The following is a 26,087-nucleotide window of genomic DNA, read 5'->3' on the forward strand; positions in this document are numbered from 1 at the left end:
TTTTCGTATGTAAAGTTTAATATTGCAAAGAAAAGATTTTTACATAAATAAATAGAAATAATTAATTGAAATAATCTGTAAAATTAGTTCAGATTTCTTTTAGAACATGGATATCTGTATGTGTGTGATTATACACATTTCTATGTTCATATGTACACACATAAATGTGTCTTTGCATATGTATACATATCTTTAATGATGTGTGATAAATACATTAAACATTTATCTCAACAGAGATGTAGGATTTGATCTTTCTGCTAGGGGTAAACCAGAATGTGAGAAACACTAGACTTCTTTTCATATTTCCTAGCTTATAGATTTTAAAATAGTCATCTAAGAACATTGAAAAATATGCCAGAAGAAAATGTCTGTGATGAATCATAGCAGACTTAATAGAACTGATTGACATGTGCAGTTTTAATCCTTGAAATAAAACTGAAAATTTCTATGAAAGTTTACTGAAAGGCATCAGAAGATTTTTAAGATCCCCAAACTGAGGGTTGTCATACCTTCAAACTAGTGGACATCTGGGGTTGCTTTAGTTTCAAAACACGTTGAGATAAGTAGCTGTTTGCATCAGTTATAAAGAATCAAATTCCAAAAGCGAGCATGATACACATTATAGAATCTGAACTACCTAGAAGGTAAACTGCTCTTTTGAGAGGCAGGTAAGTAGGTAGCACTTTTTGTGTGTATAAAATATAATCAATAAGTGTTATTGACTAACTAATTAGAAGATTATGACAAGGAATTAAATTATTAGAAGGGTTTTACCCACATACAAAATGTACAGACACAAATACCATCACGTGCAAGGAAACCAAAATAAATAAATGAATAAATGAAAATCTAATTCCCAGACACACTTGAAATGGTGTTGGCTGTTTTGATATGGTTAATCTGCTACTTATGTTTGTCACCAAAATACTATCATTGCCATTTTAAAGAATAAATTGTCTTCTAAGGATTGTTTAGGCAAAGCAAGTTATTTTGATTTCCAAATTTTCTATTTGTCCTGGCTTTTTTATGTCTAACTAGTCCATGTAACAACTCATTTTTTTCACAGGATTTTTTTTTTCTCATGGAATATTTCAGACAGGCAAAATGCATTGATAAAATGTAATAACACCTACGTACACTTATTCACAGAAATAGAATGTAGTTCATACCAGTGACCCAAACTACAAAAACAGATGCTGACTAACAGCTAGCTATACTGTAGGCAAATGTATACTTTTTTAATGTAAGAGAGTAGTATAATTTCATCAGGATAGAAATGACTGTTTTCAGTTTTTCTTAAAATTTTTAAAGGCTACCTTACTTCATTAGTTGATATATCTGATTGCTGAGTATGTAATAGTTCAGTATAGGGGTGTCACCTGCCTGTTTGGGTTTCCTGAGTCAGTGCCAGCAGTCTCTGGCCTTTGGAACAATAAAAGCACTGCTTTGCTTTGACTTTTCTAGCTCTGCTATGACTTTATTGAGGCCTTAAACATATAAAAAGATTTGCAGTAAGGATGGAATTGAGATATAAAAAGCCTTTAAAAAATGATTATGCCTAACTTTCAAATACCTGAATTCTTTTCCTACAAAAGTAATGCTTGTTTTGAGGAGGGGTGATAAATTAGGAGTTTGGGATTAACATATACACACTGCTGTATATAAAACAGATAAACAACAAGGACCTACTGTACAGCACAGGGAACTATATTCAATATCTTATAACAACCTATAATGGAAAAGAATCTGAAAATATATATAACTGAATCAATTTGCTGTATACCTGAAACTAACACAACATTGTAAATCAACTACACTTCAATTTAAAAAGTAATACTGTAATTTTTAAACGTTACTTTCCAACATTTCATATTATTAATTTATATGTATACATATACATGCATATATATATGTATTAAATAGTTAATATATTATGTATAAAATAGCCTTCAGGATAATCTAATAACTTCTAGTTTTTGATTATCATAAATATGTCATCTTAAGAGACATACAGTTTGCTTTTGGTAAAGCAAAAAGAAAATTCAGAAAATTACAGTAAAAAGGTTTAAATTAAAGTAGTATTTTTCCCCAAAAGTTGTGTGACGTATTAGTTAATTTTACTGTGGCATTTATTAAAATTATAGAGTGTGTTCAAACTAGCATAGTGAAATTGTTATTATGCATGCTTCTCTTTGTGTCCTAATAATTGAAAAGAAGAAAATTAGCATGAAAAAATCTTTGAACAGTTATGGTCTATTGAAAGCAGTCTAGAATGTGTGAGATCATCTGATTGTTATATTCTTGTCAATTTGTTTTATAAGCCATGAGTCAGTACTAGGTTACAAGTTAAAATAGTGGACACAAAAGTCAAATATAGATTATTCTACTTCATAAATATAGCCCCTTGTTTTTGCTTACTTAATTTCTTAAGGGTAATTACTGTTTCTCATAATTATTTCTCGTGTATGATTTAAGACTGTGTAAGAGTATTTGCCATGTCTAGAAATCATCTAACTTATAATGATAGTACATTTTGAAGATAAGCACTTTCAGTATTTTTATGTCTAATATTTCTAGGTATATTATAACTGTTCGTGTATTGAAAGGAAAATAGAAATAACACCTACTCCATCAAGTTTTGCTTTTGAAGCTAAAGCAGGAAAATGTCCAACTTGATGTGCAAATTTGCCTGTATTTCTTGTCATTTTCTTTGCTACAGTTGTGTTTACCTTTATGGCTAGTACTCCTATAACTGTGTCCATCCTAAGATATGTGTTATATTATGAAATTTGCCATCCCTAAGGCAACATGTTGAGTGAAAAGAAAATGGACTTAGGGATTCATTTGGGGTTTATACTGACTGTTGGCTCCAAGACCAGTTCAGCCCATATAGGATCGTTAGTTCTATGGGACTGGAACAGCTGCCTTATTGAACCTGAAATGTGTGAGGCTTACACAAGATCATGTATGTGAAAGTGTCTTACCATTGCCTATTTGGTGTTAGTTTAACTCGATGTTAGTTTCTCTGCTTCTTTCGCGAGTCTTCAGCTGTAAGCTGGAGATGTGCTCAATTGTATTTGAGTATGATGGGAGTGACGGTGCATTCCACACGTGTCAGAATCAGAATGACCTGCATTCTATTCTGCCTTATACAATAATTACTGTGATATTAAACTTTCCTGTAAACAGTAAAACATGCTGCCTGTCACCTGGCTCTTCACGGTGTTTTGTGCTTTCATTTGTTCTTCCTTCTCCATTGCTTCTCAAAATATCAGCCTTTCTAAAGATTTCCTAACAAACTAGCCTTTTCCCTCTTCAATTGTTGTTTTCTGATACTCTCTCACTACTTTTTCACGTAACTTTTTGAGAAATGGAAACTTTAGAGATTTTGTATAAAAACATTAAGCAGTCTGTTAACATTACACCTATTACATCCATGTCACCTTTTACTTACATCTTTGGGGGTTTTTTTTAAACATTTTTTTATTGATTTATAATCATTTTACAATGTTGTGTCAAATTCCACTTCAAGATGACACCTGCACCCCAATGTTCATAGCAGCATTATTTACAATAGCCAAGACATGGAAACAGCCTAAATATCCATCAACAGATGACTGGATAAAGAAGTTGTGGTATATTTATACAATGGAATATTACTCAGACATAAAAACTGACAACATAACGCCATTTGCAGCAACATGGATGCTCCTGGAGAATGTCATTCTAAGTGAAGTAAGCCAGAAAGAAAAAGAAAAATACCATATGAGATCGCTCATATGTGGAATCTAAAAAAACAACAAACAAAGCATAAATACAGAACAGAAATAGACTCACAGACATAGAATATAAACTTGTGGTTGCCAAGGGGGCGGGGGGTGGGAAGAGATAGACGGGGATTTCAAAATTGTAGAATAGATAAACAAGATTATACTGTATAGCACAGGAAAATATATACAAGATCTTACATCTTTTTTTTTTAAACACTACTTGTTCTCTTTTCTCTCCCATCTAACTCTCATGTGCCAACGTCACATCTCATTCATCTTTGACAGTTATTATGTAAAAAATTTGTGTTCAACCAAATTGAGCATCAGCAACTATTCCACACTGCCTCAAATTTGTTCTCTTAACTCACAGGTATGATTTCTGCTCAAAGTTAGCAAGAGAGTAAGAATTATTTGCTTGCAACTTAAGTCATGTGACTTGTAACTTAACTTAAGGGCTAGTCAAAAAGAAGTCTTATTAATAACTTTCCTTTCTCCATTACATTTGTTAAAATTCATTTGATTCCTTTTGGTGTTATTTGTAGTAGTTTAGTTCAGGTAAAATTTTTATTCTCTTATAATTCCAGAAAAGTTGAACTGTATGTAAGCTGTTACAAATAATTTATTTCATGTGTATAATATTTACTGTAATCCGGAAGTGCTAAGCTGGTATAAAAGTGAATTTGCTCAAAAAGTAAATATACTATACAATCATTTTTTGGTCTCATATGTGTTTAATATCCCCAGGTGTGTTAATCATAAGCAACAGTCTCTAGCATTGGGAATACAGTGTATGTTTCTTCAAATATTAGGTATGCCATTTTTCTTAATTTTTTGATAACTATTGGTTAGTTTTGTTCATTACTGTTGTTGACTTATTTACATACAGTATGTGCCAAGAAAACAATTAACTACAGAAGAAAACTACATAATTGCCATTGCAGAAAGCTGTTTTTTAATATTCAAGATATGGTATTATTTATATATCACATAGGGAAATAATAACTTTACGTATTCACCTACCTGATTGGCTAACTGTTGTTTCTAATTCTGTTGCAAATGTACCCTTAAAAAGTATATCATATTTATCTGAAATATAACTTACAATCATCAAAACAATTCTAATAGAACATAGCAAAAGATAGATTTTTTTCTATCCATATAAAACCTATTACCAACATAAATTATGCTAAAATCTTATTTATAACTAGTGTAATTCCTTTTCCTCTCTGCATTTAACTACATTTGGGACATTATTATGTTACATTAGCAATGAAAAATAATGAGTTTAAATATTTCAATAAAAACTGTGCTTTAGATAGTGTTTCTAGTTAAGAGCTGATGGAAGAAATAATTTAGGGCAGAAAATTTTATAAGATTTCAGATGTAGGAAAAATAATAAGACAGAAACTTAGTTATACACATATTAAGATTATTTATAAAAACAAAAACCAAAAGCAGGAACATTAGTGGTACCAGAGAACAACTTTCCCATTTTTCAGTAAATTAAGGACAGGAGAGATTCAGAGATTTGCCCATAGTTGCACAATTAATGGTGAAAATGAGAGTAGGAAAACTCTCCTTACTCTCAGTCCAGGACCCTTTTGATTATTTCATGCTGCAGTCATGGCAGAACAGGCTGGACGTAGCTGAAATCTAAGACAAACCACTTCAGACTATGTATTTGCTTTGTAACGACTGGAAGCTCCTTAACTGTGTGGAATTTGATTGCCTTAAGACCTCATCTGGGGGAGGGTGTGTGTGTGTTTGAGACAGTAGCACTTCCAGGCATGTTTGTATGGATGGGTGTGTGTGCGTGTACACATGTGCACTCCCATGCACAGACATGTCAGTGTGTGTGTGTACATGTATACGTATATCCACACGCCCACATTAGTTTACATGCACATGCACATTATGCATATACTATAGTTGAGCAGATTTAGTCTGCATCAGTAATTTATTTTGATTTTTTTAAGTACAATAGCTAATTTCAAAGACAAATTCATTAAATTAGAAAAGCAGTGAATTAAAATATTTACTTAACTAAATGTTAATGTACTATATGCCAGAGATTTTTATTAAAATAATTTTTGAATTGATTAGGAATATAATGTACAATTACTTTAGGTTGTTTTGTCTGTTTTTTAATATTCTTATTATTTGCATGAGCTGATTAATTTGCATTTGGATAGATTAATGCCTATTCTTATTTATATAAAATATATACATAACCATGTATAAAAAATCTGTAACTATGAACTAATTTTTACCCATGTACATTTCACATATAATTCTTGTAGGCACAATACTTGGACCCATTATATTTGGCATCACAATAGACAGCACGCGTATTCTCTGGGATGTTAACGAATGTGGAATTAAAGGAGATTGCTGGATTTATAATAATAGCAAGATGGCCCATATGCTAGTGGCCATAAGTAAGTGGTGATTTCCTGATAACTCTAGAATAAATTGATGATGTCAACCGACAAAAAAATCTTATTGTTACTTAGGTTTTGAAATGTTCAGTCCATGCATTTGGACTGTCCTATAGTGAAGCAGAGATCAGTGATCGTAGCATGTTATAAAAGACCTTACCTGGAGTCTGAAAGGCTCAGTCTAAAATAGAAGGGAGTAACATTTCAGCTTTCGTCACATCACATATCATATGATTTTCTTTTAACAACTTCTCTCAAACATTTTTTGGAAAGTGTAGCAAAAGCTAAAAGACAATTCTGAGAAACTCTGGACTGATTGTCATCTAGGCACCTGGGCTTTGGAAAGCACGTAAAGCTGAGGTAGGGAAGTATTCTTTGGCTCTATGGCACGTCGTGAAAAACCTTTTTATGGTTCACAAAGCCTGGCCATGATGTTTAACCCTTTTTGCCTTTGGTAGTCTGTTTTGTGTAGTCTTGGTTAAGCAATCCCTGAAACTTAAGATTAAGGAAGTAGAGCAATGCATCTAGTTTTTGTAGGAGTGTGATAAAATTTAAAATTTAAAAAAAAAACCTAAGAAATTAGAATATTTAAAACTAGAGAATTCTAGACAAAAACACACACACACCGAGCTGACCCTTGAACAACCTGGGTTTGAACTGTACAGGTCGACTTATATGCAGATTTTTTTCAATAAATACATACTACAGAAGTACTACCCATTCTTCGGTTGGTTGACTCTGTGAATCTGAAACTGCAGGTACAGAGGGCAGACTGTAAAGTCGTATGAGGATTTTCGACTGCATGGAGTGCTGGCACCCCAAAGCCTTGCGTTGTTCAGGGGTCAACGATGTGTGTGTGTGTGTGTGTGTGTGTGTGTGTGTGTGTGTGTATTTAACATAATGTGTGATTTTCATTGTGATTGTGGTTGCGATTATTTTGGCACATGTATCAAGATAGCTTTTTTCCTCCTACATGTGTTTAAACCCAGAATATGTGTCTGAATTTATAATGACAGCCTAATAAATTATTCACTGAAGAAATAAATACATAAATCCAGAAAAACAAGAGAGTAAATATTGATTAGAATAGGAAAAATTAATCTTCCCACCACTTTTGCCTGTTAAAAGACATTTTTTATTTAGTGTTTTTATGATTAAAAATTTACTTAATTGGTTATGTTTGTACTTTTGGGGCCAAATATATATAAATAATGAGTTGTTCCTTTACCTACTCTGTGATGAATATGAGAATTTTCCCCCCAAAACATGTATACCTTTAAACACTCCAAAAATATTGTAACTATGGTACCTATGTAATTGGTCTTATAAATTGGTCTTATAAACTATGGTACCTATGTAATTGGTCTTATAAATGCTTAGCTCAATGAGCATTCTTGGTTTTCACATAAACATTTTGAGTAAAATATTAATGATTAACACACAATTTAGCTACTGTAAACACTACATTGTGAGGTCATTTAATTTACTTGACTGGCATAGATTCTTGCACTGTGGCCAGGACTAGTTTTCTCTTCAAATAACTGAGCTAACTTGAAAATCATAGTTCTTTGAAAACAAATCACATCATGTAAAGTGGATCTTAATGTTTCAAATTTTCAACTGATGCTTAAAAGTAAATTTTATTGAGTACTGAATGTGATACATTCTCATAGAGGCTTTCTCCTAAGAACTCCAAAGCCATTTTTATTTTTAGAAATGCTTTTCATCGTAAGGCATGAAAATGTTGCAACTCATTATTCAGGTTCAAGGATGTTATAAGCTGTTTTCCTTGGTTAAGAAGGTACAATCATAACCAAGAATAGAAGAATTATTTACATTTTTATTGTTTAGAAAAGAAAGACTGCTTCATTGAATTGTATACAATGTTCTATTGCAGAATATCACCTTTATCACTAAAATTTAAAAAATTCAAAACAACTATAATTGCCTATATACTTCTCTTTAAGTAATGAGTTTCTAGTCACGAAGAATTTCTAAATGAGAATTAATTTTTGTAATAATTATTAGAGGTCCAAATGCATGATTTTTTTTTTTTATTTAGGTGTTACCTGTAAAGTTATCACCATTTTCTTCATTGGGTTTGCAGTCTTCTTGTATAAACCACCACCGTCAGGCACAGATGTGCCCTTTCTAGATCAGAATACGGTTGTGACTACAGTTCCATTAGAATGTGACCTCAACAAATTAGGAAATGAAGACTGAAACAGAAAAAGAGGAGACTATTCTACAGCTTGATCAAAAATTGGCCTCCATTTGTAAGAATGTACGTTGTCACTGTAGGTTTGATACCCAATAGGGATAATCATATTTTTAAAATTGATATTTTATAATTAAATATGTTTTCTGTATATTTATGGACTTTGTTTTTGTTTTAATCTAAGAAACATACCTATGGTTTCAAAACCCATCAAAAACCTCAACAGACACACAAACACACACATACACACACACACACACATCGAGGTATGAAATCTTCAAGTAAAAAACTGTACTAGAAAGAAAAAGCCGAAGATTAATTAAAAGTTTACATTTTAAAAGCAAAGTGATGTTTCTATCCCTCTTACAACTTGTTTTATTTTCATTATTATTGCCAGTATTTGGGCTTGTTTAGAAAATTTATGGTGTAAAAATTTAATTTCATCAAGTTTATGTGCTGAGTTTCAAGAACGCTTACTAAAAGACCATGAATTTAAAACTGCCTAAATAATGTTATTTGTTTTTAAATTTACATATACTAGTCTGTCCTTGATTTTTACAGAAAGTTACTAAACTATTAGAATATAGGTTAATTACCTTCTTGTATCCCAGAACATATTGAAATCTGAGATATTAGAGTTGTATACAGATATTTTCACTCTAAGTCAAGAATTCCAGGAGGTGATTTGTTGATACTGCTGATTTTTAACACTTACCTTTTATTATTCTGTGGTAGTATTATTCAACTGCATGTCTTCCAGAGGAAGGTACCAGCTTCAGTAAAGTGCCAATTACACAGATTTGAAAAGATTTCTTTTTTTCCAATGGCTCACATACATTTTATCAGTTTTCTTTGAAAAAATTTCTTATGAACCATTGATTAATTTTTATATACTCAGTACATGAACTTTTCTCATTTTAAAACCTGATCACCTAGAACATTACTTACAGCACTTAAGTAGTGCTTTGCTCTTAGAAGGCATGTATTATTGTTGTTTGATTAAAACATTAAACTCTACTGTTTAACTGATCCATTTATTTAAAGGTTAAGTATTTCACATATATGATAACATTATAATTCTATTTTTTCAGATCAGACTTGGGCCAACTTTGTCTACTTAGAACGTGGAAGAAATAGATCAGTGAACATCAACAAAAGTAAGAATTTTACTGATTAAAAAATGTTGAAGTTCATACCCATTTGAAATTTCATAAAAATAAGGTTACTTACTTACTAAGTTTTATTATCAGCTTTCCCCTGGGTTACCTTTTTACAAGCAGTGTGTTACATACACTGTGATCAGAATAACAGAGTAAAGGCCTGGGAGGAAACCTCACTCAGAAGCACCAGTATTTCCCAGAGTTTGAGAGATTATGTTTTGTGTTAATCGGTGGCCAAGGGTGATTCAAGAAATGAGTAGCATTTATAAAGTGAAATGCGAGAAGGAATGAATTAGAGTTGGGCAAGCTAGCATGCTTGATGATTAGAGAAGTAGAGGAACAGTGGATCAGTAGTTATCAGACCAACCAACTTAGACCAGGAGCATAGAAACTCCAGAGAACAAAGCCAGGTGGGCATTCAAACACCCAGGTATCTGAGAAGCGGGAAAGTCATGGCAACCAAAGAGACAGTTCGTGGTGAACAGGAGAACAAACACATACATGATACCTCGATTCAGAAGCAATCTCCCTCACAACCAGCCAGACATATTTTAAATGCTTCTTCCTGTTAGAGCCAAGGCTAAAAGGAGCTCAGACTTTCTGTGTTCTATACGAGGAAGCAGGGAACTGAATGGAAACATTTTCTAGCTGTACAACAATGGCAAATCCTCAGGAACTCACTGATACAGATGTGAAACAACAGTAAGAGAGGAAACAATAACTACAAAACATATTAGGCTAAGGCCGCATAATTTAGAGAAAAGAAAAAAAATTACCCGACTCATAGAAAGTTTGATAATTAAGTCACTAAATAATTGGCATTCATAATGATTTTTAGTTATCAAGGGTTTCATTGTATTCAGCTTACTCAGTTTTTATAAGCTGATACATTTTTACAAAGTTTATGATGAAAATGGTTAAAGCGAAAATAATTTTGGCAGGTGAAAGAATTGAGACTCTTATTTATAACATATATATTTACAAAGAACACCTCCTTTCATAATAAGGCAGTATAGACACTACTGTAATTTATACACATGGTTTATATTTTTGGATTCACCTAAATGAGTTGGTATTATGCCACTTTCAGAATGTATTTTTTTCATAGTATGTATTTTTCACAATTTATAATGATTTTTAAGTAAGCTTGAATCTGTAAGTTGACCTGTGGTGATTTTTGTACATAATTGGATATATGTCTTAAAATTTAACATTTGTATTTTCTTATATGTAGGAAATATAAATGTAAAATTTATACATGGAAAGAACGCTATACAATTGTTTAGCTATGTAAATTGGAGGAAAGTACAGATAAAATTTTAGCTCTATTTGCTTTCAAGATTTTCTTTATTGTAAATAATTATGTTAGATGTATATATTTTTTAAAAAATCAAAATGTTTATACTAGATTAAGTGTTTAATCTTATTAAATGACACATATTTTGAAATATGACTTATCTCTGTTTATGAATACATGCATATTAGATGGTTGGGAGAGGGAAAATCACTGCACTTTTGAATTTGGAGAATATAAATTAATCCAATGACTTCTGGTATCTCAACAGATGTATTAAATTCCATATAAAGAGCAGTCATTATGAAATGTATACTAAAATTCTTTCACACAACAGTTGTGACAGATGGATATATAGGATTTGTATGAGTAGGATACATGTTTTGCAGATGGTTTGCTGTAAAATATCTGACACTGCAGGAGTAATGTGTTTGGGGAGGTTATACTGGATTCATCTTGGGTTATTAAAATACTCAGTACGATATTTTTAAAGTCAGATTGGACATTAATTTGAGATACGATGTTCTTTGCCCCTCACTGCAGCACAATCAGGTTCCTTCAGCCTTTTTGTACTCAAAACAATAAACATTGACACATGTTACATACAAATGACAATCAAAAATAAATAACCGATCCTTTTTTAAAAACCGAGTCAGTGAATTAGATCAAAACATTTTAGTATTTTAGCTAAAATAAATGTAGCCTCTAAAAATTACCCACAAGAATTGACATTCTAAAATTTTTCTTTATAGATTTAACGTGTCTGAGTTTATTTTTTAAATTTTAATTTTGTAATAATTTTAGGCTTTTAAAAAGTTGTAAAAATAATACATACAATTCCCCATCAGGTTTATTCAGTTTCCCCTAATGTTGACATTTCACGTATCCATAGAACAGTGATCTAAACTGGGAAATTAGCATAGGAAAAATAGTTAATACTACATCTGTAAAATAGCGTGGCAGAACTATTTCCTATGATGGTAGTGCTGGTCCTGTCTTTGAAATGCTGAATTGTACACATTAAAATGGTGCATTTTACTGTACATAAATTATGCCCCAAAAGAGTTCATTTGCAAAGAAGAAATGGTATTAGAAACAATGCTAAAAAACCAACCATTGCTGGGTGTTTCAAAGTCGAATGAGAAGGCCCTAAAAGAATCAGGCTGTTGATGAGGATGTTTGAAGAAAGGAGGCTGGTATCTCCTCCGTAGTTGGATGTTTGCTGAGTTCAGTCCCTCCCATCAGAATGGAGTATGTACCCCAGCATGTTGAGGGAGCGACTGGCACACAAAATTGGGTTCCTGGCTTAAGCTGACGGACCACAATACACAGAGAGGAATAGTTGTACTTGTAACATCAGAAGACGAGGATTTCCCATGCCATGAGATCATGAGATGTCACAAATTGTGACATTCTCATGAGGTCCTCATGGGACTCTGCCCAGAAGAGCTGCCTGCTGTGAGGTCCTACTAGAGGCAGAAACTAAGGTGGGTAGGTCTGTAAGAAATCAGCTCAGGGAGCATCAACCTGTCTGGGAATCTATCAGTTCAAACATCAGTCTGAACCAACAATTGCACCGCATAGTTAAGCCAGGTTTTGGAGATCTTCCATAATGGAGGGCACAGAGGTCAGCCAGCGCTGGTCAAGAGACAGTTATATGTAGGTCCTGACGGTGTAAGATTTTTGCCTCTCTTCCCCTCTTCTTTCTACCCCCCTGCTCCGTTCACAAGAATACAGAAGATGAAAAGGACTACAGATCTTCCCTGACTTACAATGGGTTACATACAGATAAACCCATTTTAAGTTGAAAATATTGTTAGGCAAAAATGCATTTAATGCACCTAACCTACCGAACATCATAGCCTAGCCTAGCCTAGCCTACCTTCAGGGCGCTCAGAACACCTACATTAGCCTACAATTGGGCAAAATCATCTACACAAAGCCTATTTTATAATAAAGTGTTAAACATTTCATGTAATTTATCTATTTTAAATTTTTTAATTGAAGTACCCTTCTGAATTATGAATATGTCAAGTGAAAAACAGCATGGCTGTACGAATACAAAACAGCTAGAAGTACCCATTGTTTACGTTGTTTACCTTGGGGTCACGTGGCTAACCCGGGGCTGCCAGCACTGCCAGGCCGCTGCCGCCGCTACCCGCGTAGCGCGGGAGAGTTAACCGCAGCGGATCACGGCCCTGGGAAAAGGTCAGAATTCAAGCTTCCGAGTGCAATTTCTACTGAATGGGTATGGCTTTTGCACCGTTCTAAAGTCAGAAAAACGGTAAGGTGAACCGTCCTCACTTAGGGACTGTCTGTAGGGAGGAATTTATCCAGCTCCCCTTTGTAGGATCTTTTCCACAAGTCAGTTCTAATTTGAGGGCTGAGAGAAATGGAACCTTTCTGATACCTAAAAATGGCCACGTAGGAATCTATCCAAAATCTTTTCAAGGGGGTGGAGCTAGCAGTTCCTGCAGAATGAATTTGAAAGTAACAGTAAGATAAAAAATGTTGTTTTTCATGGGTTTCATCTTTTTGAATTAATTTACCATTTTTGAGCCTCCTTTTACTTATTCAGAGGAAATAAACATTATGGTTTTACTGTATTTCTTCCTCTCTAGCCAATGAAAACATCTATTTCTTAACTCTGAAATTCGTTAACTAGTGTCTGGGTAGAATTGTTGGCAAAGATGACTAAAATTGAAGTCACCTGTAGAGCGTTAACACTTAACAATGTTCAGGCCCCATCCAGGACCAATTAAATTTGTTAAAAATTTTCCTAGGTGATTGTTAAAGTGAAATCAGGGCTGGAAATTTCTGCATATAAACTACTTAATTTAAAAGGTAGGGGAAGGGCAAGAATTACATTTTGTTGTCAGTGATTTCCTATTTCTAATTTTGATCTCTAAGAGAATAAAATTTGGCTTGAAAGTAAAGGAGAGAGAAGGAATAATGGGATAATGTTGAAGGTAGAGGTACTGCTGGGGCTTCTTTTGAAAATACGGGAAACAGTGCTCTCTGGGATGCAGCAAGGTGAGTTGGGATAAAAAGAGTGCTAAGTTGGAAAGGACTAGAGAGAAATTACCAGTTTTAAATTTTTCCCAAGGCTCTTCCTTTCAGAAGTAAAAAATTAGAGAACAGCAATTGATAAATTTCTTCTTATCTTACATTAGTGAGGTACTTAAGTAATAATGTGGACGTGAAACATACTACGGGCTATTTCATGGAGAGATCCCAGGGTGGTGGGGTTGAGTGCATGGCATGGTGCAGTGATGTGCATGTGAGAAATTCTAATAAATAAAATGGAGCAGATCTGACATAACTAAGTACAGATTCAAATTCAATGACAGACATAAAACGAAGATATCCAGGCATGTGCTCCTCAACTGTATTTCTGAGATCTTTCAAATAATATGAAAACAACTGTCCCATCTGGCTTCCCAATGATGAGATACTCTGGCTGGTCTCTACTGCTTGTCTGCAAAGCAGAAACTTGCCCAAGGAAAAGAAAAAATAAATCACTGTATCAAATGTATCTGAAAATTTTCCTCCTCCTCTCTCTTTCCCTTGTCTTATATACATCCTGCTTTTGCCTTGGCTAGATTGTCAGTCTATTGTTGGCTTTACTTTTCTGTAAGTAAGTGGTGTAATGATAATCACTGTAGGTCTTTGACAGGGAATTTGAAGGTCTGAAAATTATAAGCAGTAAAACCTGTTAAGTAACAAACACTACTCATGAAAACACTTTTAAAAACATAGCAAAGATGAGGTAATTCTAGTGAAGATGAGGCTGCTATTGCTTATTGAAAATATCAGTTATTGCTTATCTGTTGGGTAAGAGGAATTGTGCTAGCTTACTACTGTATTTCTATACTCACTGCAGCCATGTCAACTGTTGGACATATGAGACAGCGAAAGCCCAGGGAAATTAATCAAGGTCCAAAAGCTAATAAGTGTCAGAGCTAGAACTTGAATTCAGGTGTCTTTGGCTCCAAAGCTCAGGCTTTTTCTTTTTCCTTGGAACATGCTGAGGTTTACTTACACAGGTTTGGAAAAAAACAAACAAACAAACATATATTAGTTACGGGGATTATCCATTGTCTTTCAATACTAAAAATTATATTTTATGAAGTTATAGTCAGTAAGCAAATTTGAGGCAGTTAGACATAAAAATGTGCTGGTCTCAAGAAAAAGTGTTAAATTTAAATCCCTTTATATTCTGTCCAGGTTTGCACTTTATGATTTTACCAGCTGGTGGTGGTGTTGCTTTTGCTACCACAGTAAAGACGCTTTGCTTTTTCAATCTTTTTCTTGATGGAGTATTTCTGATTTTGGTGAAAGTTGCATTTGCATTTTTTTTCACTTCCTGTCCTTTTAATAAATTTGCCAGAACTCTTTTCTCATTGAAGATCATTGGAAAGATTTTCAGTTAGAAGAGAAACTATACAGAAACTAATGAGCATTATTTGGTGACTGCAGCAAAGCAGTTTTCACTATTTTGATTTTTCACTTGTTTAGAAATAGAATGGTACATATGTCTGACTTCATGAGTTTTCTCTCTAGATACTGTCCAGGAGTGAATTTTTCATATTATTCTATATTTTTAAAATACCAAATAGCTATTTAGATTATCTTCCATAAAAAGAATTTGATCCTTAAAAAGCATAGAAAAAAATATTAAAAAATAATAAATTTCAAAATTTTGTTTAGGTTGTCTTTCCATTGGTAAGCATGAATTCTGAACATACTAACATTTATTTTTTACTATAATGCTGGCATTTCATCCCATCAGTTTCTATGAGACCATCTCAGAATCAGATTAAAACGAACTGATCTGAGATGAGAACATAAATAATATGCTCTCATACTTACTTTATACTTGCTATTAAAAGATTTCAATTGTGTTTATAGTTCTCAAATCCTTTTGGCTAGCCAAGAAATGCATTATGTTATATATAGTTTTCTTACAAAACTCCCTCCCTCAAGATTCTTTTTAAGCCAATTGAGGCTTTAATGTGCAATTTGTGCCTCAAGTTACTCTCCTCAAAAACTTGGAATCTAATTGGCAAAATAAATCACAAGTATGTGAAGCATTAACAAGTAAAACAATGAAAGATTTAAACAAAAAGTCAGAACATCCAGCTTCCAGAAACATTTATTGATCCTTTACTTAATACCAGGAACTGTTCTGAGCTCCAAAAATTGGGAAGGGGTGCGGGGTGGGAGGATGGGAAAGAGAGAGAGGCCGAGAGAGAGGGAAGTTCTCTGTCTATATTTATTCCTTAAGGGCTTATGGACTTCTGTACCTGAACTATATTCAATCAATTATATTAAAATACAATTCAATTTTATTACCAGGCATTTTTTGTAAAGGAGTTTGATGTCAAGCACAGCACTGATAACACAGAAATATAGCCCTTCCCCTCTCACCCCCCTCCCAAGCCAGCGCTTACAGTAAATCTATGGAAGAATAATAGTGTTCAAATTGTTACCAGAATACACAGTGGTAGTGATTCAACAGCTCATGCAGGGGAGTGACAGCTGTGTTAGTGATTTAGAAAGTGATGGATTCACGTAATGTTACAAAGCAATGTCTGATCACAAATGATCTGCACAGCTCTATACCCAAACTAGTTTAGTTTAGAGCTATCACCTTAGTGGAGCAGACATTTAGAAACCCTGATTATGCATCCTGATTTCATTTTCCACAAGTGATAGTGCTTTTTAATTTTCAGAGAAGGCAGAGACTATCAGATAGGACTGTTCGCAGCTTTCATTTACATCTCTTTACCCCCCGTTTACAAATTAACATTTATCTATCTTTCATTCTGCCTCAGTGGAAAAGAGGTCCTTTTAACTGTAATCCATCAATCTAGTCCTTTCATTTCATTCTGAATCCCCGTGATCTTCTTTCTCAGGACCTTGCTCAATTTCCCTCTGTTCTGTGGAATATATTAATCTCTTTCTGTCCCATCTCTTTCACAGCTAAAGAGTTTAATGTCCTTCTGCTGTAGAAAATTATCTTTCTCCCCTCATGCCTTCCAAATGCCAAAATCAGCTCTGATCAGCCTTCAAATATTCAGGGTTATAGTGGACACCCCTTGGGCTAAATCGCAGGCATCATAAACTCAATTTGTCAGCTGCTGAGCTCACCATCCACCTTGTCCCTCCAACCTTTCTTAACTATTGTTTTCTCTATTTAATGGTTGGATCCAGCTGACTCCCAGACTCCTGCCTTTGCAGTCTAAACCCATCAGTGGTCCTGTTCTAAACCCGTAAACAATTCCTATCTCAACAATTGATTATAAACTAGCCACAAACATTGCATATAATGACTATATTTTTAAGGAAAGAATAATATATAAATACGGTTTTAAATTTCTTTGGTAAATATGTATTGTGAAAGTAGAATAAACAATATGCCATGTCTACATCTAGACTAAATTTTTATTTCTTCATTATTTATATGCATTGTCAAGAAACAATTGAATTTTAAAAAGTCAAAAATGACAAAACACTAAACTTAATTTCTTGGCTTAATTTCTATTTTCAAGCATTTATTTTGTAAATGTATGATAATTTAATAATCTGACATATGAATTACTTGCTGGTATAAACTGGAAATTGAAATACTTATTCTCTTGAATTCTCATTTTTCGGCTTCACAATACCCAACTGATTGGCTACAGTCAGTCCTGGGGAAAAGTTATGAAACAAAATCTATGGTTTTGAATATTTTAAAAAACAATTTTATCAGACATTAGGGTGTCAAAGCAAAAATTGCGCTAGCAAAATTAAACAGGAAAGGAAGACTATTCAAGGCTGTTGCAATAAAGGAGAGAGACCAAACTCAGTCTGAACTCAGGTCTACAGAAACAGAGGTTATGGGGTCGGTTTTAAGAGGTGGGGGTAGGAGGAGATCTGAGGCCATCGATGTTTGCCCATTGTTTTTAACCAAAGGAAAAGTAAACTTCCTCTTACCTTCCTGACGTCAGGTAGCTTTACAGCTCAGAGCAAGAATTCTACTGAAGTTAGGCTCCTATCCTTCCACAGAAATGGGTGAAGGGGGTGATGAATGGGGATGTTATCTTCCTCAATAATGCGTTTCAAAGAGAAGGCTCCCAAGTCCTTGAGAAAGACATTCCTAGGTTGTAAAATAGGCAAGACATTTTAAAAAAAAATGTTTACCTCTCAAAAGGGCAGAGAAAGAATTTACAGTGACCAGTTTTCTAAAGATAAATGTTCTAAGAAAAGGGAGATCAAGGCTGGCCTAGAGTCAGGAAGAAACTTTTTTCAGATCAACAAAGCCGAGGGTAATGTTGAAGCTGTTTTGGTTAAAGGGTTGAAAATTCATTCACTTCATTTCAATCTTCCTTAAATCCTCTCTAAGGACATTTTACATAACATTTTTGTAGTTGCTTGTTATTTGACTTTGGATTTAGGGACTCTAAAATAGTAGCCCTTCACAAATTTTGGTCGGACTTAACCTGTTATTTTTGGTTAAATAGTACCGCTGTCAATGGATTTGTGTTTTTACTTGAAGAGTATAACAGAGCAATTGGTTGCTAGAAACTGAAAAAAATAAGCTGCAGTGTCCTCAACAGACAGGCATTGATCCTATTTTGAATCTTTGAAATTCTGATGTAAGAAGAATACTTATAAAAGACTGCTGTGAACAGTGTAGGCTGAGATAATACAGGCTTGGACCCACTAAAGCTAACTACCTGCAGTAAATGGTCTGAATATGGGCCAATAAGAGATAGGAGAATAAGCATATTAAAGCCACTATAAATGGAGACATGAAATGAGACAAAAGAAATGAGGGATGGAAATGTAATGCATGGAAGAAAAGTCATACAGAAGATTAAGAAAATTACATTGCTATTGTGTTTCATTCCAGTTAAAGTGAATGATCTTCGCTGGCAACGAAGTCCGTGAATCCAGTATTTATAAGAGAATACAGACACATACAGTGGCACACAGGTTGGCTCCTTTTTGCCTTTCTCTATTTCTTTCCTTATCCTTTTTTCTGTAATGCTTAGAAAATTAAGTACTTTGCAGATATACAGTCTGCACACATGAAACCTTAGAGAACGGGTATGCAATAAGCTATGCTTATCTTGCTGAAGATAGGACTTCCCACGTCATATCCTCTTCATTAGTCACAAAACTGCTGGCTTTATGCATTAATAACTGTTTAATTGATGACAGAAGGAGCACTGTCCCACTTTTCAGTGAATTTCTAGGCCCAGGAAGTCTGGCCCTCTGGATTCTCCCTTTTGGTCAAAAGTAGCTTTTTCATTAATTCATTCTCATGCACATATGAATGTGAATAATATACTTTATTATTATTCCTGTGACAAGATAGCAGTGGATCCTGTGATTAGGGAGGGGAAACAAAACCTAAATTTGGTGCCATTTCTGGTCTGTCCAAGATAAAATGATTGTCTTAGAATGATTTCCATTCTAGTGACTATGCACTTAACTCTCAGAGAGTGGGAGGGCATAGTTACCTTCCTTTCTATCATTTAACTTATGAGGAAAAGAGGCACAGACTGAGGTGACTTTACTGTATTCCTACATTGCAAAGTAGTTTTGCAGAGATTAAGCACTGATCCAGGGGTTCCCAAACTTTCTTAGTTCTTAAAAAACAGAGTCTCAGTCATTTTTTTCATGGCTCATCTAGACCCAAAATGGCTAACAATTGTGTGTCTTAATGACATAGGTCCAAAATTTAATAAATATTTATTTCCTAAAAGTTTAATAGTTATTTGGAAAAAAAACACATGTAAGTTGATGGGCGAGTTATATTTTTATTTCCTTCTTCAAGAACCTGTTGGACACTGTGCAGCTTCTCAAACCTTGGAATTGGATTGGACACTGTCATCCTTGTTTCCTTTCTTACACTGAGTTTCACAGGTACTTGCTTTTATTATCACAATGATTGCTGAAAACCCACCTTTGCAAAGATATGATATCATCTCAAGGAAGATAGTGCAATCAAATATTAAGACTTTGAATTTCTCAAGCTTGCAATTTGTACAGAGTACGACAGATATTGACTATTGCTGTGTTTCCTTAAAAACTTTAAATATCCTATGGGGCCTGTTGAGTTTGCTATGGCATACTGGGATGTGTAAGAGCAAATATAAATTAAAAATTAGATGTTTAATTCTCCCTGTGGAAAATAAGGAAAGAAACTTCTCCCTCCATTTTCTAAGAGCATTAACTTTAGAAAACTTGTAATTGAGAATCTTTCCGTCTCCTCCTGTAGGGACGAGGTTTTGTTTTCAATTGTATTTATCTAAGCTTTTGGGCTGAGTATCAGAATATGATCCTAGACACAAAGTTTGTAATCTTCCATGTTTTGACCTGACTCAAATATTACAAATGTATTATGATTATCATAGATCTATACCCTATAGACATTTTCACTTTTTTATATGTCAAAGAAATGGTTTGTATCCCATGACATTACCACAGCCTTCTCAAAGTTAGAAGGCAGGCATCACACTCCTTTTTAAAAATTGATTTTGGAGACAAAGAACAATCTAACAAGGATTATTTACATGGGTTGCCAGAAAGATGACACGGTTAGTACCTTGGGTAGGTATGATAACTATATTTTTAACATTATTTTAACAAACTCAGAGTATGAGATTTGCCCAAAGGTCAAATTCAGCACCTAAATTTCAGTACCTTGTCACACTTTCCATAGCTTTATGAAAGAAGGTTTTTTTTTTTTAATGACTAACAAAAAAGAAATATGATTAAATAATGAGAAAAAACTTCCTTTGTGTGAAAATTTGTAAGACATCAGAAATCATGTTTAAGTAAGTTTCTGGAATTTTTGTTTTTATCCTTTTCAGGAGATTATTGGTAATTTAACTTACAGCGTTTCTGTATGGCTGTTAAAATACATTGCGTCATCTTCCCATCCCCTCACCATTCTTTTCTCAATCTTTCCACACGTCACAATCTTATTCCCCTAATTAGCTAGTGTTGTAGTGCATAGGCTTTCTAATTTTTTTCCTGCAGGCAGACACACACAGTCACACAGAGAGTTTTCTTATTTATTTGGTTATTCATTTGTTTCTTTAATTTTACAAAACTGGAAAAATCCAATTGTGTTACACAGAATTTTACACGACTTTTTCTGCTCTTCCATTTACTATGTCATGGACATCATCAGTGTCTCTCTAGATAGATCTAATGTAGTTTTTAAACAACCTCATAGGTTTCTAATGTATGACTATCATGATTAATTTAGTCTTTCTTTCTGTAATTTAAAAATATCATGCCAGGCCAGTATCTTTAAATAGGTTTGAATGCATTTCTTGCCAGACACAGGAGATGAAATTGATGACTCTATCAGTTACTAAGAGACCAAACAGGCTTACATGGTAGTATATAATGTGGTCTATCTGGTAGATTTGATACTTTAGGATACAAAGTCATTTTAGAACATAACACTGAAGGAAATTAGATTAAGATTAAAAAGTTCTCTTTGTCAAAATTTTTGAAACCACGTCTTCCAACTTCATAGACCTGAGATTGATTGATATCTCGGAAAAATTTCTAAGAAATAAATTTTGAACAGAGTGTTAAGGATTCAAGATTATACTAGAATAAAGACTAAATAGTGGCATTTAAAATCATTCAGTAGTAATTACAGAAGAACATAATAAATTTTAAAAAGCATGGAAGATGCTCTCTCACAGGAGCATTTACAAACATTGACTACAGAGCATTTTAAAAAAACATACCATAGATGGAACACTAGTAAAGACACATGAGATTAAGGCATTTAGTAAATAAAATTTACTGTCAGTAAATAAAATTTTAAAAGAAATTATATAACTTTGAGTCATATGTCTTTATAAAATTGAAAATAAAATGGTTTGAAATATCGTTATACCAAAATATGACATACAAAGTGCTAATTTCTTTAAAAAAAAAAAAAACAAGATTTTCAAGTCTTTTAAAATTATATGAGAGTTTTCTCCAGATACATGCCCAGGAGTGAGATTACTGGCTCATATGATAAACCTTTTCTTAGTTTTTTTGAGGAATCTCCATACTGTTTTCCATAGTGGCTGCACCAATTTACATTCCCACCAACAGTGTCTTATGTTTAAGTGTTTAATCTATTTTGAGTTTATTTTTGTGTGTGGTATGAGGGAGTACTCTAACTTCATTGATTAATGTGCAGCTGTCCAGCTTTCCCAACACCACTTGCTGAAGAGACTGTCTTTTCTCCGTTTATATTCTTGCCTCCTTTGTTGAAGATTAACTGACTGTAGGTTTGTGGGTTTATTTCTGGGCTCTCTATTCTGTTCCAGTGATATCCATATGTCTGTTTTTGTGCCAATACCACACTGTTTTGATTACTGTAACTTTGTAGTATTGTCTGATGTTTAGGAGGTCTATGCCTCCAGCTTTGTTCTTTTTCCTCAGGATTGCTTGGCAATTATGGGTCTTTTATGATGTTATATACATTTTAGGATTATTTGTTCTAGCTTTTTGAAAAATGTCATAGGTAATCTGATAGGGATCATATTAATATGTAGATTTCTTTGAGTAGTATGGCCATTTTAACAATATTCTTCCAATCCAAGATCATGGGCTATCTTTGCATTTCTTTAAATCATTTTCATTTTCCTTTATCAGTATTTTTTAATTCTCAGCATATAAATCTAATTTAAGAAGATACATGTACCCCAAAATTCATAGCAGCACTATTTTGCAATAGCCAAGACATAGAAGTAACCTAAATGTTCATCAACAGATGGATGGGTAAAGAAAATGTGGGTATTATTTATAATGGAATATTATTTGGCCATAAAAAAGAATGAAATAATGCCATTTGCAGCAACATGGATGGACCTAGAGATTTTCATACAAAGTGAATTAAACCAGACAGAGAAAAACAAATATCATATGATTTCACTTATATGTGAAATCTAAAAAAAAATGATAAAATGAACTTATTTACAAAATAGAGACAGACTTACAGACATAGAAAACAAATTTGTGGTTTGTTACCTCAGGGGGAAGAGGGGAGGAATAAATTAAAAGTTTGAGATTAGCAGATACAAACTACTATATATAAAATAGTTAAAAACAACAAGGTTCTACTGTATAGCACAGGGAACTATATGCAATAGCTTGTAATAACCTATAATAATAGAAAAGAATCTGAAAAAGAAATATATATATAAATATATATATATAACTAAATATATATATATATAACTAAATCACTTTGCTATACACCAGAAACTAATACAACATTGTAAATCAACTATACTTCAATAAAAACATTATATCGGAAAAAAAGAAACTCTTTGAGTGTTTAAAGTTTGTAATATATAGGAATTCATTTGCCCGTTAGATTCTGGAATCAGGCAATTTTATTTTATTAAATTTTCTTTACTTAGTAAATATTGTAACAGATCCTTATATCAGAAAGAACAACCAATTCCTTTCTATATTTTGTTTTTATTGAAGTATAATATGAAACTTCAGTTATGAGCAGATATTGTGTAGATTCCAGAAGAACACCGAAGCTAAGTTTTGTATAGAGTCCCTCTTGAATTAGGCTACTCAAAAATAATTTGTTTGTCTCAGGTGTCTTATGTCCCAAATCATAATAATGAATTAATGAAGCTTTCTTACAGGAAAAAAAACACAAAAGAAAAGCAAAACAAAAAGAGTTTCTGCTAACACTTTCCTCTTCACTCTTACTATTTATATTCAAAAGAAGAATTTCTTCAGTCTAGTTCTTAACTGTGAAACAGTAGAAATTATCAGAATCATTCGTAAGGGATATAAATTCTTTGAGCCTGAAATTATTTGTCAGAAAAAATGAAGTTTGCCTAAATGATTTCAGTTACTCCAAGATTCCATCTAGCTCCACAATTTTCAGTTATTTTTTATCATATTATCTTTTCATTTCTATTGTACTTTTAAGAAACAGTGTGCTTCACAGAAAGTCTGGAAGTTCTACAGAAATTCCTTGATGACTTAATACTGACATTCAAATGATGCATTTAGGGACAACATTGATTTATTAATCCTCAGGTTGACACATTTCACAAATGTTAGCCACACTCTTGTCATTATTTTGCTATTCTCCAGTGCAATTAAAAAAAAAAAGGTTAACTTTCATAGTGCAGAAAATAATTTCCCATGGAAATGTGCTTGAATTACTTATATATATTTATTTCCAGTTTTATTGAGATATAACTGACAGACAACACTGGATAAGTTTAAGGTGTGCAGCAGAATGATTTGACTTCTATAAAATGACAAGTTTCGTGAACATCCATCACCTCATCCATCACCTCATATAAATACAGAATTAAGGACAGAAAAACATTTTTTATGATGAGAACTCAGGTTTACTCTTCTAATAATGTTCAAATATAATACACAGCCATGTTAATCCCATTTATCATGCTGTATGTTACATCCCTAGTACTTATTGCCTTGTAACTGGGAGTTTGTACCTTTTGACCACCTTTCACACTTCTCCCTCTTCCACCCCATGCCTCTGGTAGCCACAAACTGATCTCTTTCTGTGAGTTTGTTTGTTTGTTTGCATCTTTGTTTGTTTGTTTTGGGAGTATAATTGACCTACAACACTGTGTTAGTTCCTGTTACACACACAATGATTTGGTATTTCTGTACATTTCAAAATAACCACCACGATAAGTCTAGTTACCATCTGTCACCATCAAAAGATACTACATTATTATTGACTATATTTCTCACACTGTACATTTCTTACCTGTGACTCATTTATTTTGCAATTAGAAGTTTGCACCTCTTAATATCCCTGACCCATTACTCTCCTCCCACCACCTATCTCTCCTCTGGCCACCACTTGTTTGTTCTCTGTATCTATGACTTTGTTTCTGTTTTGTTGTGTTTGTTCATTTGTTTTGTTTTTTTTTTTTTTTTAGATTCCACATATAAGTAAAATCATACAGTGTTTGTCTTCCTCTGCCAGACATGTTTCCTAGGAACTCTTGTTTTTCTTAAGCTTTCAGCACTATTTGACATTTCAAACTCTGTGGATATATTACTCATGTAAAAATTAAAGTTAAAAACCCCTTGATTTGTACAGGAAAACTGATTTTTTTAAAAGCATCCACTTACAAAGAGTTTTGTGGGCTTTTCAATGGAACATCTAAAATTTTCCTTCAGTTACACTTTCCTAAACTTTGCTAAAATTTTCATGGCATCTCCTCTTTGCCTCTACTTTTTCCGTGAGTTTAGGAAAAGAGGTACGCAGAGATCAATGGATCTCAAGGTGAAACATACGGTTTGAAAATGTTCTGAAATTTGCAATTTGTCTGGAAATTTGGAATAGATACACTGTGTCTGCACGAGATGGCAGATTAATAAACTAAAATGGGAAGAATTTAGTCAGTCAACGGAATGCAAAAAGTCTTTTAACTTACTGCCAGGTTTTCTCCATCTCGTATAGATACAAATTCAGTGCTTGATAGCATTTATATAAAAGTATTTTTAATACATTTGCTATGAAATATTTAAACAGAACTGTAAGCTTTTGCATACACATACACACACACACATATTCTTTTTTTTTCTCATAGAAGTACCCAAATCCTGAATTTTAAAAATGTTTCTTAACCACATGAGTAGCATGATTGTTAGTTGGACAGAGAGAGTTGAGCTTGGTAAGGGCCTGATCATAGGAGGCTTTCTTTGCCATGCATAACATGAACGATGTTATCCTGTGTACGTCTGGAAGCCACTGAAAAGAGTAAACCTTGGGAGTAAAAATGATCAAATATGTATTTTAGATAGAGTACTTTGAAGGTACTGTAGAAGATGAAGCTGAGGGGGAGAATTTGAGGAAAAAAAGTAAGCACTTAGGAGACCATTTAGAATTTATCTCTGTTTAGAGATAGAATAGAATATATTTGAGAAAAATTTAGTTTGGATAAAAGGGAAAGTTTATTAGTTTGATATTGCTGGTACAAAATATGGAAAAATTTAGAATCATGTCTAGCTATCCAGTCTGGGGAACTAAAGACACCCTTTAACCACAGTCCAGCTCAAGAAATGGATAATTATAAATACTCCAAAATACTTTACTCCCTTCAGGTTACCACCCTCCTGACATCTACAATGAGTAGGTTAATTTGTTCTGTATTTAAACTTTATGAGTACCGA

General features: G+C 33.4%; 1 long non-coding RNA gene and 1 pseudogene across 3 annotated transcripts in view; both read left to right on the forward strand.

The window, feature by feature from the left end:
* LOC106730910 overlaps positions 1–8,431 on the forward strand; it is a 56,564-nt pseudogene extending 48,133 nt beyond the window's left edge.
* LOC116661514 overlaps positions 8,415–26,087 on the forward strand; it is a 35,930-nt gene continuing 18,257 nt past the window's right edge. For all 3 annotated transcript variants that reach the window (XR_004317398.1, XR_004317399.1, XR_004317400.1), the window contains exons 1-4: positions 8,415–8,492; positions 9,518–9,583; positions 18,781–18,863; positions 19,711–19,799. This is a non-coding gene — a long non-coding RNA (uncharacterized LOC116661514). The remainder of the gene's footprint in view (positions 8,493–9,517; positions 9,584–18,780; positions 18,864–19,710; positions 19,800–26,087) is intronic.

This window comes from Camelus ferus, chromosome 35, assembly GCF_009834535.1.
Source record: "Camelus ferus isolate YT-003-E chromosome 35, BCGSAC_Cfer_1.0, whole genome shotgun sequence".
NCBI classification, from domain to species: Eukaryota; Metazoa; Chordata; class Mammalia; order Artiodactyla; family Camelidae; genus Camelus; species Camelus ferus.